General features: G+C 39.8%; 1 protein-coding gene across 27 annotated transcripts in view; it reads left to right on the top strand.

The window, feature by feature from the left end:
- The first annotated feature begins 278 nt into the window (after nt 1-278).
- The window catches only part of LOC137123558 (sorbin and SH3 domain-containing protein 2-like), a 49460-nt gene continuing 34221 nt past the window's right edge, over nt 279-15517 (top strand). For 12 of the 27 annotated variants that reach the window (XM_067497471.1, XM_067497480.1, XM_067497478.1 and 9 more), the window contains exons 1-3: nt 281-424; nt 649-759; nt 11156-11326. The gene's annotated coding sequence lies outside the window, so the exon portion shown is untranslated. Of the gene's footprint in view, nt 425-648; nt 760-5983; nt 6131-6251; nt 6417-11155; nt 11327-15517 lie in introns of those variants that run through there. The other 15 variants (XM_067497487.1, XM_067497482.1, XM_067497481.1 and 12 more) reach the window with 9 other exon arrangements.

Raw genomic sequence — 15517 nt, 5'->3', positions numbered from 1 at the left:
TCATAGAGGCCTGGCTTGCCCACAGTGACGGATATTTTGGGTTGATGAAATGCAATGTGTTCCAGAGACTGTCTATCAGTAATTGTGTTGGGAAGACACACATGGGAAATATGAAGAGGTGTGTTGCGTAATGAGCTTCCCTTCATGCCCTCATAAGGAGAATAACTGAGGTGGATGATGTAGTGAACTCCAAGAATCAGATCAGGTGTTCCATCATGACATGGAAATGAAGGGATGGACAAACTGAGTGGGTAACAGACCAGAGTTGTCATCAACACAGCCATGCTGCTATTTATAAAAAACTCACACTGAGGCTGAAAGCCGAACTTTATATTCTTTACATATGACACCGCAAGAAGTTTGAATACTATAGAAATTGTGCATCCATAATGCTCTGTAGATTATATCAGACTGAGAGTAAACCGTAAGTGGAATTTTATTACCATGTACTGTAATAGTCCTCACACCGAGCACATCAGCTGCTTGTGGGTTTTAGACTATTATAACTATTATCCCCTGTGTATTTTCACAGTTGAGAAAATTGCAAGAGAGAGAGATAGAATAATTAGCACTCTGGTAGCCTAGAAGCATCCTTGTGTCCCGCTGTTGTAATTACAGTGTTTCACTCTGTTCATTATACAACTACAGCGTCTGCTGCTCTGTTGGTGTGAGCTGCCTGTGAATGTTGAACAGCTGCTGAATCCTCACTTAGAGGGAGAAAAAGCCCCAGCAAGGATTGCTTTGCATTATGCTATACAGGTAAGCATGGCTCTTTATACCACATTATATCTGAAGAGAAGCTGTTTTTTTTCTGCTTGACAGTGAGTTAGTGTTAAATGCTGGTGTAACGTTTGCTCGCTCTTGACTCTGGGAGACCACGTTCTCAACTGTTGTCACTTCATTAAGGAATGCGTATTGTGTACTGTACCTCACGCTGAAAGAAATGTATGTGAATGAAAATTAATGAAAATCCGATTTTGCTTCTTTTAGTTATGTTTTATTCTCCATTTACTCCTGAGAAAAATCACCGTCAGCCAGTCAAGAACTTTATCTGTGTGAATTTTGTTGCAGAGCAGGTGCATACAGTGTCGTTTTTCTGCTGGAAACAGCTGTCTGATATAGTTGCAAACAGGGGTTTATTACAATACAACCAAAACAATGACCTAAGGCTGGTTTGAAAACCGATTCATTTTATGATTTTCTGTAGTGTTGTCACTAGGAGCATCAGTTTCAGCTTACACAGTCATTTGGTCCATTGTTATTATAGAAACTATTGATTAGCGGAGCTTTCGACGACGCAAAAACATCAGGCAGACCACAGCACCACATCTCTGACTATTAAACCAGCTATTAGCAAATTTATGTGCAAGATAAAAAAATATGTGCATTAGACTTTTACAGACAAACTTATTCTAACCCACCAAACATCTTCAGCATTATTGGAAAAATATATAAAGATAAAAATATAAAAAGACAAGTATGCAGATATTATCAACATTGAGTAGGCTCAGACATTGAGTTCTTGCAATATGCCATAGAACGCAATACACGCCTTATTTACTAAGAGCTGTTAAATTTTTTATTAAAGTCTGTCATTCATTATTGATAATTTCACAGCTTGTGCAAAACTACAATTGAATTTAAATTATTTTAAATTATGCATATATATATAGATAACTGCACACTGGTGTTACAAACATGTCTATAGAAAGCATTTATAAATTGGAGCTGCATGGCAAAGGGAAGAAGCAAAATAGGTTCATGGAAATTTCTGTTAGCCATGAAACACGTGAACATGCTGTTAAGATTCCATTGGGTAATATCTATCAGAATTACCTAATGGTGATGTCAACTTCTATCCATCCATTATTTTTACCATTAATGTTGTTAAGGGTCACAGGGGTCCTAAAGCAAATAACAGTGGAGATTAGGCAGGAGGCGGGGTCCACTCTTGGCAGGTTGCCAATCTATCACAGGGCTGATGTCGACTTGTATAAGCTAAATGTTTGCCTGTGGCACTATGTCCTTTGAATTGCTATTTGTTATTCTATTACTCTTCGTCTTCTCTCCTCATACATTTTTCTGCAGCCTCTCTACAGCTTCTGTCAAAACACTGCAGTCTCCGCTGTTTGGAGAGCTGCGAGTGACATTGGCATTTTCCCTGTGTAGTGCTATTTCTGATTCATACAGCTCCAAATGAACTTGGAGGGTTAGGGTTAGATGCAGGTTCAAGTTTTGTCTTCTTCACTGTCTCTGTCTATGAGAGATGGATTCTGTTAAAATTGCAGCATCCAATTATCTTTAATTAAGGCAGACATGTGAAATAAAATGGGGTCCAGCAGGGAAGTTAAACAACACCATTGGCATGAAAATATTTTACATGCTTAGAGCCATATAGAGAAAGTCAAGGAGTGATATTCACTTTATTCAGTGACACTGCTGAACAGACAGATGACGCAGGACTCTCCAGCAGCAGCCTGGTTCTCACAGATCTGCTTATAGGCATTTCATCAGGTCAGCTCTTAGACATCAAAGCAAGTCTGAAATGTAAGTGGAAGTGGCATGATGTCACTGCCAGACAATGTCTTGTTATTATTCAGCACCACCGTTTCTCCTTCAACATTGGCCAGATGAGTGAACCTCAGTATCAGCTGTTCCAAATGTGGATCTCTTTGGAAAGCAACAGTGGAAAGATGGGAGCATGCCACTGCTCAGATAAAAGAGTTTATTTTTTTCAACAAGAGCCAGATGGCAGTCTGCTCCTCTTTATTGCAGGTTATTATAAGAGAGGCTGGGAGTGTGTGGGGGTAGTATTCCCTATGTTAACACTTGGGTAAATAGACATGATGTGGATGAAGATGTGTGACCGTGGCCATAAAAGTTTGACACCTGGCTGATAATTTCACACCCTCTAAGGTTCATGTCACCGTCCTTAAAGGGAAATACTATGAAGGGAAGTATTCTGATGTATGCATTTGGATGAAAGGTCAGCTATTGGTCATCACTTGACCTGACTCCAATAAATACTGCATGGTGGTGGCCCCCTCTTCTGCCTAAAGTTGATTCTTGGCTTTCAGAGGGGTATGGGAAAGATTCCTCTATAGTGACACAGTCCAGGAGAAACTTTTCCATTATGTGATGTATTACCCTAAGCTTTGCCCTTTAGTATGCCCGCAACTATACGATCATAGGTCTACTGCATACCCCACATATGGCGCTCCATCATCTTGCCTGGTTCTGTTGAAACAGAATGCTAATAATATGTCTCTGGATAGCATATCATCTATAAAATGCACCCACTTGACAACAATAAGATCCAGTAAGGGCGGCCTATGCTGCACATAAGAGCTGGTGATAAAAGACCAAACACAAGCATGCACATGTGCACAAAAGAGCACACGCTCACAGATGTGGTCTTGCTGACACCTCACAAAGGTCATCTATCAATAACAGTCTAAATCTGTACGCCTTTCATGTTGAGAGAAGAAAGGGTTCTTTCTGCATGGTTTAAAAGTAGCTTTAAAACCGTTGATTAGATATTTGTTAATAATGTAAGATGAGGAAATATGTATATGTAAGATGACATTCAGTTCAATTACAATTGAAGCGTATTTATATAATGTAAAGATTCATCTCAGGGCTTGTTACAATGTAGGGTCAAAACCTAAGAGAATTATAGCGAAAACCTATTAAGAAAATCAGCAAAATTAATTTATCAAAGTAAAAAGTTTCCCTTTCCCGTTAACATTCAAACATGGCCTGTTACAGTATTATCCACTATTTTACAGTATTATCCACTACTATTTATTAGCAAATAGGGTCAATAATTTGATTTCGAATAAAGCTCATATGAGCTAGCTTTGTCACAGTGCTATTAATGCCATTTTGTTTAGTAAGTGAAAACATACTGGCACTACTAGCAAGATAGTTCATGTTCAAAAAGGTTTTGACTATATTTGTCAGATATTTACATATAATTACTGTATCATTCAGCCACATCATGCTAAGAATTCCTGAGCAATAGAGAATTTCTTCCAGGCTTGCAGAAAATAAATACATTAAATAATAATAAATAGATCTAAACCAAAAAAAATGTTTTTTTTACTATAATAAAGTACGGTAGGTAAGCTGTGTCACAGGACACCTAGCACTGGCTACAAGGGGCTACTATGCAGTCTGTAAATAATTTACCAATGTGGTGTGTGTGTGCAAGACAGAGGGAGTCAGACAGACACAGATGGGGAGAATTCCACAGTTAAGTCATCAGAAATCAAAACATGGATCGGCCGCTTTGTTAAATGAAGCCAGCATTAAAACAAAAACAGGGAAACACTCAAAGATACAGGAAATAATCCTTTTTCTAATGTTTACCCAGCAAGGGCAGCAGGCTTTTCCGCTAAAGTGTCAGCTTTAATTTAAACACCGTGTGTTAAAACCAACATTGTCGATATAAATGCACACATATAACAGTTAAACACTGTTCATGGTTGCAGGATGGATTTGCTGTTCCAAAAACATGCCAGATCTCTGTTAGCAACTCAAACTTCAACACTTCACGATTAATGATTGACTGCAGAATGTATTTATCCAAAACACCTCACGACACAGTAGTTTTAGGCTACTAGTAAAATCCTGCAACCGCATTTGGCAGATTGTCTCTGCAATATTCTACATGAAAGATTACCAACTAACTTAGTGTCTATAATAAATCTAAGGGAGGAAGGTAACCAGTCTTCCTCCATAAACCCTCCAAATTTTGCTAGAATTTCAGTGATTTCTGCTTGATTAAAAGTGACGTATTTTACTGAATGAACTTATTTTGAGTCTCATGTCTCTAACTTAAAGGATCAGTAACACCCTGGTCAGTTCTGAGTGAAACGTTTTCTTCAACTGAATCTCTGGCCCTTCACCCTGGTTCTCAAAGCCCAATGCCCTGCTTGTTTTCCTATTGTCATTCTGCCGATCACCTCAATCAGGTGTTTTTAGTCAATCAGATGCTGGAAGATACCACATCACTTTGTCTTCCCCCACTGCACCCTCATGTGAGATCTTTCAGCTTTTGATTGAATAATTACACCTGATCCAGTCAGTCAGCATTGGGTAGTGCAGGGTTATTTGAAAAGACCAGGATTGAGAACTACTGCTCTAGATGACCCTGTTAAATGCCCAACAACAGCCCCCTACCGTTATTACACCCCACATCCCCAATTAATTTTCCCTTAGGATTAGTCAAGTTATTTCAGGTGTGAAGTCACAGGTTGGTTTCTGTGTGACTATGGCAATAATGGAGCTGCCATTTACCATACAATGTCTGAACAGTATTTAAACTAAAACTGTTTTACCTTAGGCTCCCTAGAGTAGGGGATTTTAACCCCAGTTCCTTCTCTTACCCCAGGAGATTTGGGTTGGGTGAGGTGGGGTAAGACAAGGGGAACTGGTGTCTTCCGGGTTCGGATTGAATGCACACACCTGTTCAAGGTAATGACCAGTGTGTAAGTTAGAAAACAAGCAGGGCAGTGGGCTTTAAGGGTCAGGGTTCGGAACCCCTGGCACTGCACATAGAAACTCTGCCAGACTAGCTGTTCCCTGCATGGGTGCCCCTTTCCTGAGCCCGACTTTATTATAATGCCACTCAAACTGAAGTAAATAGTGCAGATTTGGTTGGTCCTATTTTAAGTTGTGGATTTGGAGCAGCAGCACTGTGTATGTGGAATTGTTTCTAAATAAACTACAGCCCCAATGTTTGGTCACTATTTGCAACATTATATGACTCACGGTTTTTTCATGGATGTTACTGACCGGATTTATCCACTGACACACAGCCCGCAGCCTCCACAAACTGATCCTGGGTCAGTGTCACCGTGTGTGTCTCTGCCCGCACTGACTCAACCGCGGGCGTTGCCATGGCTACACGCAGACCCAATGAGAAGCTCGCGGTAGACTGTTGCTGAATGAAAAAAAAAACAGAGGCCATTTTGCGCACGAAGCCGCGGCATCATTCAGTACTAATCAAACGGAAACGGGAGGCAGGTTCTGGCCATTTCTGGATGGTCGCGAGTGCTTTAGAGACACCGGCGGGGTCGGGTTGGACGGCGGTGCGACGGTAGCGCTGCAAAATGAAAGGCGCGCGGTAAGTAGCTGTGCCGCCGCGTCAGTCCTTCGTTTACGGGTTGGGTCGTAAGTTTTAGCGCATTAGACAGAGGGAGCAGGCTTCAGTTAGCCGAGCGACAGCGGCAGCATCCGTGCGCATCGAATAACAGGTGTATACGGTTTCATCACACAGACACCGCGCCAGCTTCCGAGATGCTGTTCTCCAGTGTGTGTGTGTGTGTGTGTGTGAGCACTAGGGAAAGGCAGACGATTACCTGGCGACGTGCTTGCAGAATGTAATCGAGTGACGCCACAGTCGCTTTCAGGTAAGGTTCCCACGGCGTTAGCGGTGTCAGCGTTCTTGTTCTTGGGTCTAATGTCTCTCCCTCCGCGGCACTGACCTAGAGCCGAATTCCGTGGGGCTTCGGGAGGCAAACATGCTATTCTGAGATTTTATTTTCTATTTTCTAAGTGCACCGCAAGCAAAAATGCCCCAGGAGGTTGCAATGGTCCAAACCAAGGCTGATGAATCAGCGGTAAGGTGGCCTCTGCTTCAACTAAAGTGCATTCCGGTGGACCGCTGTTTCCAGTACATTAAAGGAAGATGCGGTCAGGGTTGCAATGATGTTAAATACTGACACCACAAGCTTTTAAGCTGTGGGATAAACATTAGTTGTAAAGACGGTCAGTATGAGCGGACTGTGTGCAGTCTGCATGAGAACAATAAATATGAATTGAGATATCCGTGTTTAACCTACATTACCAAATGCTTAGGATAATCTCTATTGTCAGCTTAAATTTACACAGTGGACAACTCAGACAGGGTAATAATGCAAAACATAAGTACAAAGTTATCCTCTCCAGTTCCTTAGGACAAAAGAGAGAACTTACTGAGTTTACTTTTGTGCCCAGTGGAGATACTTTATTTATGATGCTAATATTTGCTGTATAGCAGCACAATAAATTTTCCATACCTTTTGAGTATGGTGTATTATGAGGGCCAGTGGCTCAGAGGGGAGCCTTAAAGTCAATAATGACTTACAGGTTTTCCTCCTTCTTGCTGCTGGTGTGTATGTTACATTCCCCTGCCATCAAATATTGAAACCAGGCAGTTGCTACTTTGTGGAGAGATGGAATGAAAATCCATGGCTATAAAGCTGGGGGGGCTACTGCAGGAGTGTATTTAATATTTTAAGGCTAATATGTTGCTGTGTAAGGAACCATCTGTTTTCTTTGGAGCTTCTTGTTAACGTATATAAAAGGATGATGTAATGAGGAGGAAAAAAAGCAGCGATGTATGGTATCTGTAAGGCCCATTTGAATACTGAGTGAACAGGGAGACTGGGGAGGTGTCCTGGGAGCGACGAGGAGTAACAATATCATTCCAGGACATCCTACCACTGCCAGTGTGGCTGATCCGGAACGTGTGCTTGTGTGTGTTGTAGGTTTTAGAGGTTTGTATTTTTGACTTTTGGTTTTTGTGTATATCTATTACCGCATAACTTGTGACTTGGAGAGAGGAAGCCACACAGCAGGATGCAATATGATGAGCAACAGTTGGCTGCTGTCTGCCTCAGGGCTGCTGTGCCAATAAACAGCCTGCCATACAGGCTTATATATACACACTTTATGGGTGGTCACAGCATTTTCACTTGATTGATGACCAACGAGCCATAAAGTGTGCCTTTATATTTTGTATTTATGTTACTGTTAACTCAGTTGCACCTGCCAGTTTAGTTACTGAAATAGTATGGTATGCGTGATGGTGTGAACGCATATCTGAGGGATGGAGGTGGAGTAAGAGAGACGGAGAGAGAAAAGGGATAAGAGCAGCCATCAGGAAATGAGAATGACACGTTATTTTCATGAAAGTACACAACATAACAGGAGCTTACTTTCATCATCTCCTCTTCTCTCTCTCTCTCTCTCTCTCTCTCTCTCTCTCTCTCTCTTTCTTTCACACACGCAGACATTCCTTTTAATTTTCTTTTGTCGTGTTTATTTCCTTGTTTTGGTGCCCAGTCTTTCCTCATTGTCCCTGTGCTGCCTTTTATCCCTTCTCTCCGCCTTTTATCGAAGGCTGATGTCATGGCTCTAGTGGTGTGCAAAAAAGCTTGCCCAATTCTTAGTCTCACTGATAATAGGGGCCCCCTGTAGGACATGCTTACTGTTTGAGTGTTCTAAATGACCAAATACTTCAGAGTTTTCCAAGCTGTTTGGTACTCGTGACTTTGCCTAAACTGCTGAGCTAGTTCTCTTTTCTAACCAAATTGGTTTGCTTTTAATTGGGATCATCAGGGGCCCAGGTTACTTAATTAGACGTTAGCTTAACTGTTCACAATAATGCTCTGTGTATCTAAAACTATTTGACAATAAAAGTGGCTAACAGCATCAACTTATGCTCAGTTATATAATGCCGTGAACTTTTATACAACCCAAGAAATTCTGAGGTTTTATTTTTTATTTTTTGCTAGTAATCTTCCTAGTAAATTTAGCAAACAATATATCTTTTTAAATACAGAGTATTTAGTAGTGTGATATTCTAAATTGTAGACTCTAGAACAGTTTTTCCATAATTGTGTCTATTTGTGCATTCTGCTTTATAAAGGTTAGTGGGGCATAAGATTTTGTTTAGTTTTTTCCCAGGTACAATAAACATTTTTACAACTATGTATATAAGGCATATAGCAAAAAAGGTAATTTGTGGCCCCTGTCCCACAAAAAATCCTGACATACAACATTTGAATTTCTAGCTCATATTCTTCTGCACTGTGTGCCAGTTAAACAATATAGATGTGGATTTGTTCAGGTTCATGCATTTTACAATTACTGACACTTACTAATGTGTGCACGCACAGCTCTTCTGCTTTTTATATCCTGCCACTTACTTAACTGGGAATGGCAGGGCCTTGCAGAAGCTGATAATGAATTAGGTGTTGAAACTGTTTGGTTGAGACCGTGTCGACACGGCTACTGTCCAGAATGGCTCACAGGTCAAAGTATCGCTGTGTTTGAGTGTGAGCACATGTCACTTGCTATAAAAATAGTTTGCTCTGGTACTATAATGATATCATTTATTTTGATTTTAATTGTTTATACAAATAATTCCTTCAAATGCAGAATTTCACATGGGTGTGATCCAGATTTGTTTTGTTTTTTTGTTATGTGTTAATGAAGATTTGTCCGTCAGTCGGGTTAAAATATAAAGACTGTGGTAAATACATCACAATCATAAACTGGGTAATACGCATAACTCCTTCACTACTTTTATTGGTCCCCTGATACTCTGATGCAGTCCCCTAGATTTCATCATTAGCACCCTTCTGTTGTCAAATTTCCCCACACCTCACTGAACCTTGGCACGGGACCAGAAAATTCTGGGGGCTTACTGCTTTCTGATCATGTCTGTATACAGGCTGTAGTGCACTGTGAGAACTCCAATGTCTGAGGCTTGTGCAGGAGTGCTGCTTATCATTGAAGCCTTCTTTGCCCAATTAGGTGAATTGTTACATTACCACTTCATCACTGGCATGACGACAACCCGACTAAGTCCATCCATGCTCCATTTAAAGATTGGCAACAGGTTGATTCTTGGCTGAGCTTGTTCATGTGTTTAGCATTTTGATTTTGTGCCTTTATATCCTTTTAAAAATCGTACTGATGACCCGGCTAAACTCTTTTGTGTGCACTTGCTATTCTAGCACAATGTAGAGTTCTTGCACCCATTTAAAGAAAAACAGGTGAACTAAATTGATATCAACTCACAGTCAAAGAGCTGAAATTAGGCAGGGCAAAGCAAACCGGAAGCAACAGCAGCAACTGTAACAGTCAACAGTCTGAATTGCAGTTGTTTTGACTATCTGATTTTGTGGGGGAACATAAGTCACCACTCAGCAATCTTATGAGCATTCACTCTCCACTAATGGAGCTGCATTACCATAAGTTAATGAATTTCCTTTTGTGGTGACTGTTGCACTCTTTCTGAACCCTATTACACAGTAATTTGTTAGTTACTGATTTTTTTATTTATTTTTGTGGCCATTTTTGTTTGAGTATGGGTGGTAAGGAAGATGGAAATGGTCCAGATAACTTGTTGCACAGCAGTTGCCTGTCAGGTTTTAGGTATCCAAGCTCTAAATATGAGATGCTAATAGCAGTAGTTACATCATCATTCTGAGAATAGCAAGGAGTCTGTGGTCTAGAGGTGCTTCTGGCTGACCTGTCTCCTGTGTATGTTCCGTACATGTGCGGTCATTCCCAAATATACATTCCCATATGTATTACACAGCAGTGAGATTATTATTGACACAGGTAAGTGGACATATAATTAGCTTGTATATATTTGCAGCCTGATTTGTCACTTTGTGACTGCACATGACGTATTTGTGATTTCATAAGAAAAGGGAATGAGGGGATGTTAGTGCTTCTCCTTGCTTATGCATGGACATATGCACATCTGTGAAAGACCCCTTCCACCAACCAATCAAAGTGTCAGCAACAGAAACTGAAAGGAAAACTTCATGTGAGAACACTGACACTCCTGTCAGTTTCTGTGTGGGGTAGGCAACTTTACATAGCCCCACACCAACAACAATGGCTGCTGTGTGACTTTAAGGGAAAAAAAGATAGGCGTGCAGAGGCTCTCTGACACCCCTCTATCTGTTGATATCTTTACTGCTGTCTGTATAACCTTGCATAGCTTTCCAAAGGTGTATCTACCTGTGGTTACGGAACCATAATATGATAAATGCAAATGACTGTGGTTCTTTGCACAATATGATATGTATAGATGCACTTTTTGTGCATGCACGAGAAAGCATACTGTGTGGTATACATACATGCAAACGTGTGCGTGGGATAAAATAGAGGTAGTCAGCCCTGTCACTTAGCCCCCACCCATCTACAGTGGGGGGTAACTTTCCAGTCTCATAGACGAGCATGCCTGAGTCTGAAAATAGCCGTATCTGATCACTGCTTCACCCAAACAGGGAACTCTGTATCCCGGTCACTCTCTCTCTTTGGCTGTCTAACTTTCTTCTCGTTCTGTTGTCTCTGTGCTTCCCAGGCATTAAACTAAGAAAGATCTGGGAATAACGCTTGACCAAGAGGACAGACTTATCCTGAGCAAAGGGACAAAGGAAAACAAAATCAGAATAGAAGAAACATCTGCATTTTACTCAGACATCACCTACACCTGACCCTTTTTTGCAAGTCTCCAGGTGTTTGGTTTATGACGGTAAGAGTTCACTTTTGTCTACTTGATGAACTGTTGCACCAGCACTGTGCTGCTTGAGATTCAGTTCATCTTTATTTATATAGCGCCAATTCACCACAAAGTCAGATGTCGCCGATAAATGTAACATATCATTAGTAGATAATGTGCATATGTGCATTTTCACTCCAAAACAACTTTGTTTAAAATTGGTTTAAAATAACTTTTGCCAATCAAAAAAGACCCTTTGTATAATATTTCACATAATGTATGTCTGACTTCAGTATTTTTTAGTCGTGTTTGGGTACAGACTAACACAGATCTTATTGCGTTGTCTATTCATTTGTGATGTATCTATATTTACTTAATATGAACACATCAGTGAGAGTGCAGATTAGAAGAGGTCTGAATAGCTTTTAAAACCCAAACACCAAAAGGGAATTGTATGCTTCCGTTGTGCCAAAACCCGCAATTATAGACTGAGTGTAGAATTTTTGTATTGTGACACTGGACACAGGAAAGGGTGTCAAATAAAAACAGCGGTTTCTACCACGGTCACTTCAGAAATAGCAGCAGTAAAAAAACGTTTTGAGGATTTTCAAGATTATATACATGAACTGTAGCAGAGCTTTTAAAGCGTCAATGGGAAAAAAAGACCAAACAAAATTGGACAGAAGTGAACTGCAACTTTGTCTTATCTTTTGCATCTTGATGGCATAAATGTGAAGAAGAGTTTCAGTTTAGCTCTACAAATCTTCCTGTTCTTTTTACCATCACCTCTTACCTTCCCATGATTTTGAACTACAATCTCATTTTCCTCCCTCTGTCCCTTTTTACATACTTTCATCTCTTGTTACAGGTCTTTCCATAGTCTCTTCTTTCCCACTCAACAAAAGACTTGCACCAATCCCTCCATTAGGCCAGTCTCAGAGGTGTTGTGGAATGTTACCTTGACCTCTTGGGTACATAGTAAGGGGTGGTTCCCAGCCTTGGTTTGTAGCATGGTTCCTTTGGTTCTCATTCCTCTGGACCTGACTTATACAGTAGTAAAGCACCTCACCTTTTACAGGTAACTGTTAAAGAGCATCATATTTTTCCATGGGAAATGTATGGGATTCTCCAAGTCTAACAGGGACAGAAACACCATTGTTTTACTTTACAGTTCCTTTGTTAATGTCAGCCTGTTTTGACGCTCCTCCTCCTCTTCCTCATTCCTTTCTAAAACTGGGTATCAAAGCGGAGTACAATAGACAAAAACAGTTATAAGTTACCTTTACAGAATTCCAGTTCCGTGTTTGATACTCTTTTCTTTTCTTTCTTCTTTTGGTGCCAGGTCCATTGCTCTGGTCTGTTTATTTTTACGGGAGTATGGCATATCGACACTGACTGACAATGACAGGCAATATGCACAGATGAGATGCTGAAAAGAACAAACAAAAAACGTGTAAATTGCAATTGGACAGTTCTGATGCCTGTCTCATTCTCAGAGATCGGATATAATTCAGATTTGTAATCACATAGTAAGGTGGCCCAGATCTGATTAGAAAAAAACTGATTTTAGCTACTTGAGGGCAAAACGATTGGACTTGGGCCACTAAAATGAACCCAGCCTTATTATAGAATATTACTTTCTGTGTATACAAAGTAGTTGACTTGCTATTCCTTATTTTCAAACTAATTAGAAAGGGATAGATTGTTGCCTCTCTGAGACATTTGCTATATTGTCTAAATTTGTCTACTGAAATTAGACAACTTTTCTTTAATTCTGTGTTGAATTAGGAAAAAGTGTAAAATAAAAAAATAAATGTCCTCATGCCTGACACATAGAACCCATAAAGATTCTTCAGATAGATTTCCCTGCTCCCCCAGACCACCTAAGAGGGTAAAGGGTCCCGTCCATTAGCAGTAAATATAGCACCCCCTGCTAATCGAGTTCTTCTTATCTTCATGCACAACACTTTACCCTGGTACCTGGGAATCCTGACTATGCATTGGGAATGTAATCTTATCCACAGCTGATAACCATTTTGCTTTAGTCTATCACTTGCTTCAAGCATTTAAACAACTTATTTGTTCCATTAGCATTCTGAAATGGTACAAATGAACATCTAAAGTCTTTTTGAAACCCAAGTCTTAAACAAAATATCAATAAGATAATAAAGTGTCACTATCCACGATGCTTCTTCGTTGTAATGCTGTAGTTTAAACAAAACTAACTTGCTTATAAGAGTAATACACTTTGAGGGTTTATCTGGAAGTGCTAAAAACAATGCTAAGATTATGTGTTTCACTACCATTCACATCAGATGAAAATCTTCATAAGCAAATAATGCCACATATTGTCAAAACATTCTAGGTTTTATGTATTGGGCAGACCACTATACTATATAATCACCAAACCCCCAGTTGCTCCTGGTGTGTAAATGTTTACTTTGCGTAAAAGTGTCAGGTAAATGACTAAATGTATTTTTTTGCTGTAAGGCAGTTAAATCAGCATTTGTTTTGCATAAACATCCATTTATATTGCAGTTGGTGGTAGTTACGGGCAAACACCTATGGATTCCTGCACTTGTATAAGGAGTTTATAACGATTCCCATAAAATAGTATGAAGGGATAGTTTGTTTTTATAGAACCTGTGCTTCATAATTCGAATTTGTAAAATGTTGGTTGTCTTCCTGGGAAATAAGCTAAAGCTACAACTTCATTCACAATATCTAGTTGGGCAAACCTCAAGTTTCATCTTTAAAATTGCTTTGACATCAGCTCCATGGAATATTGTCCTTCTGTTTGTTTGTCCTATCAACTCATTGTAGCTGTGCGTACATTAACTTGTTGTGTAGCCTGGGGCCCTGCGGTAATCACTGGCTTTTATTACTGAGCTCTATTCGTAGTGCTCTAATCTTGGAGAAGTGGAGATGAAAACACTGGCAGCTCTAGAGGTGTTGTTTACTGGTGATGTTGGGTGTCCCCAGATGGCTTTAGCCAGACAGCTTACATAATACTGCATCCGAATATTACTGTAGCTTTTTTTGTATTTACAATGTCATTTTAGTATTGTGTTTTCAGACATTATTTCATGTACCTTCTCTATAAAATCTATAGTTTTTTTCCTGTGTTCATATATGTTTTTATTTCTTTTTGTTAAATTTCTGTCCATGCTCTTTTTGTTTCTGCATCCTTTTGCCTTCTCTAACTCTGTCCCTATGAACCCCAGAGCAGTATACAGTGAATGCATCTTTAGTTCTGTGTAGAAATGGTAAGATAACAAACCCACAACTTGTCACATCCAATTCATTCTTTTCCCATAGCCCTGACGCACAGTACCAGGGCTTGTGTTGCATAATTGCATTAGAGCTCTCAGGCCAATAGCTCTGCTCGTTAGTGAGTTGTGATGCAATCTGCAAAACACATGGGCCTCTGTTTGCAGTATGGGCAGCGAGTGGGCATGCAGGGTCAGTGTATTGACCTCTCCTATCCATTCATACAGCCAGAGGGGGGTCTGCTAATGAGTGGCAAGGTTGAACAAACAAGGTCGATAACGGAGACTTTGTTGGAAGTAGCTGTTGTTCAACTAGTGGGAGTTATGGGGTGGTAGAACAGTTACATGTTGCTGAAAAAAATTATAAAATGACCTACAGCTAACGAGTAGCTTTGTACTTGTGTAAAAAAGATTTGAAATAGTCCTTAGCATGAAAGAGTCATTTGAGAGGAATGAATAGCTCCACACTATATCAGAAAAGAAACATTTTTCCATGTTTTTTAGCAATTCATAAAAGCCCTTTATTAATTTTTATTTATATTATTTAATTCATTTTAACCATGATTTGGTTAAGTACTTGTCTGTCTGGAGAGTGAGGCCTAAACTCATAATTATAACTGCTATAGGTCCCAGTGTGGTAAAAAAAAAGGTAATGCACTATAGAAATTGTAACTGCTGTACCTAAGTTTATTCTATTGAAATGATTGGTTTTACGTCTACTGTATAACGGAGTTTGTAAACTAATACTCCCTAACAGAACTAGAAATACTGGTAGCTGTAAAAAATGTCCACAGAATTCACACTAGGTAAATGTTTGACTCTTACTTACTTAACTTCTTGTTTTTCTCACTATATTTATGCCCTCCGCACATTTTACCACAAAAATGCACCACTAAAATAACTTGGCTGCAATTCAGTCATTAGGAATGGAGGAATTCTAAATTCTGCCTTTTTT

This window comes from Channa argus, chromosome 3, assembly GCF_033026475.1.
Source record: "Channa argus isolate prfri chromosome 3, Channa argus male v1.0, whole genome shotgun sequence".
Lineage (NCBI taxonomy): Eukaryota > Metazoa > Chordata > Actinopteri > Anabantiformes > Channidae > Channa > Channa argus.
Note: the sequence above shows the minus strand (reverse complement) of the source record. Positions and strands in the feature narration are given on the sequence as shown.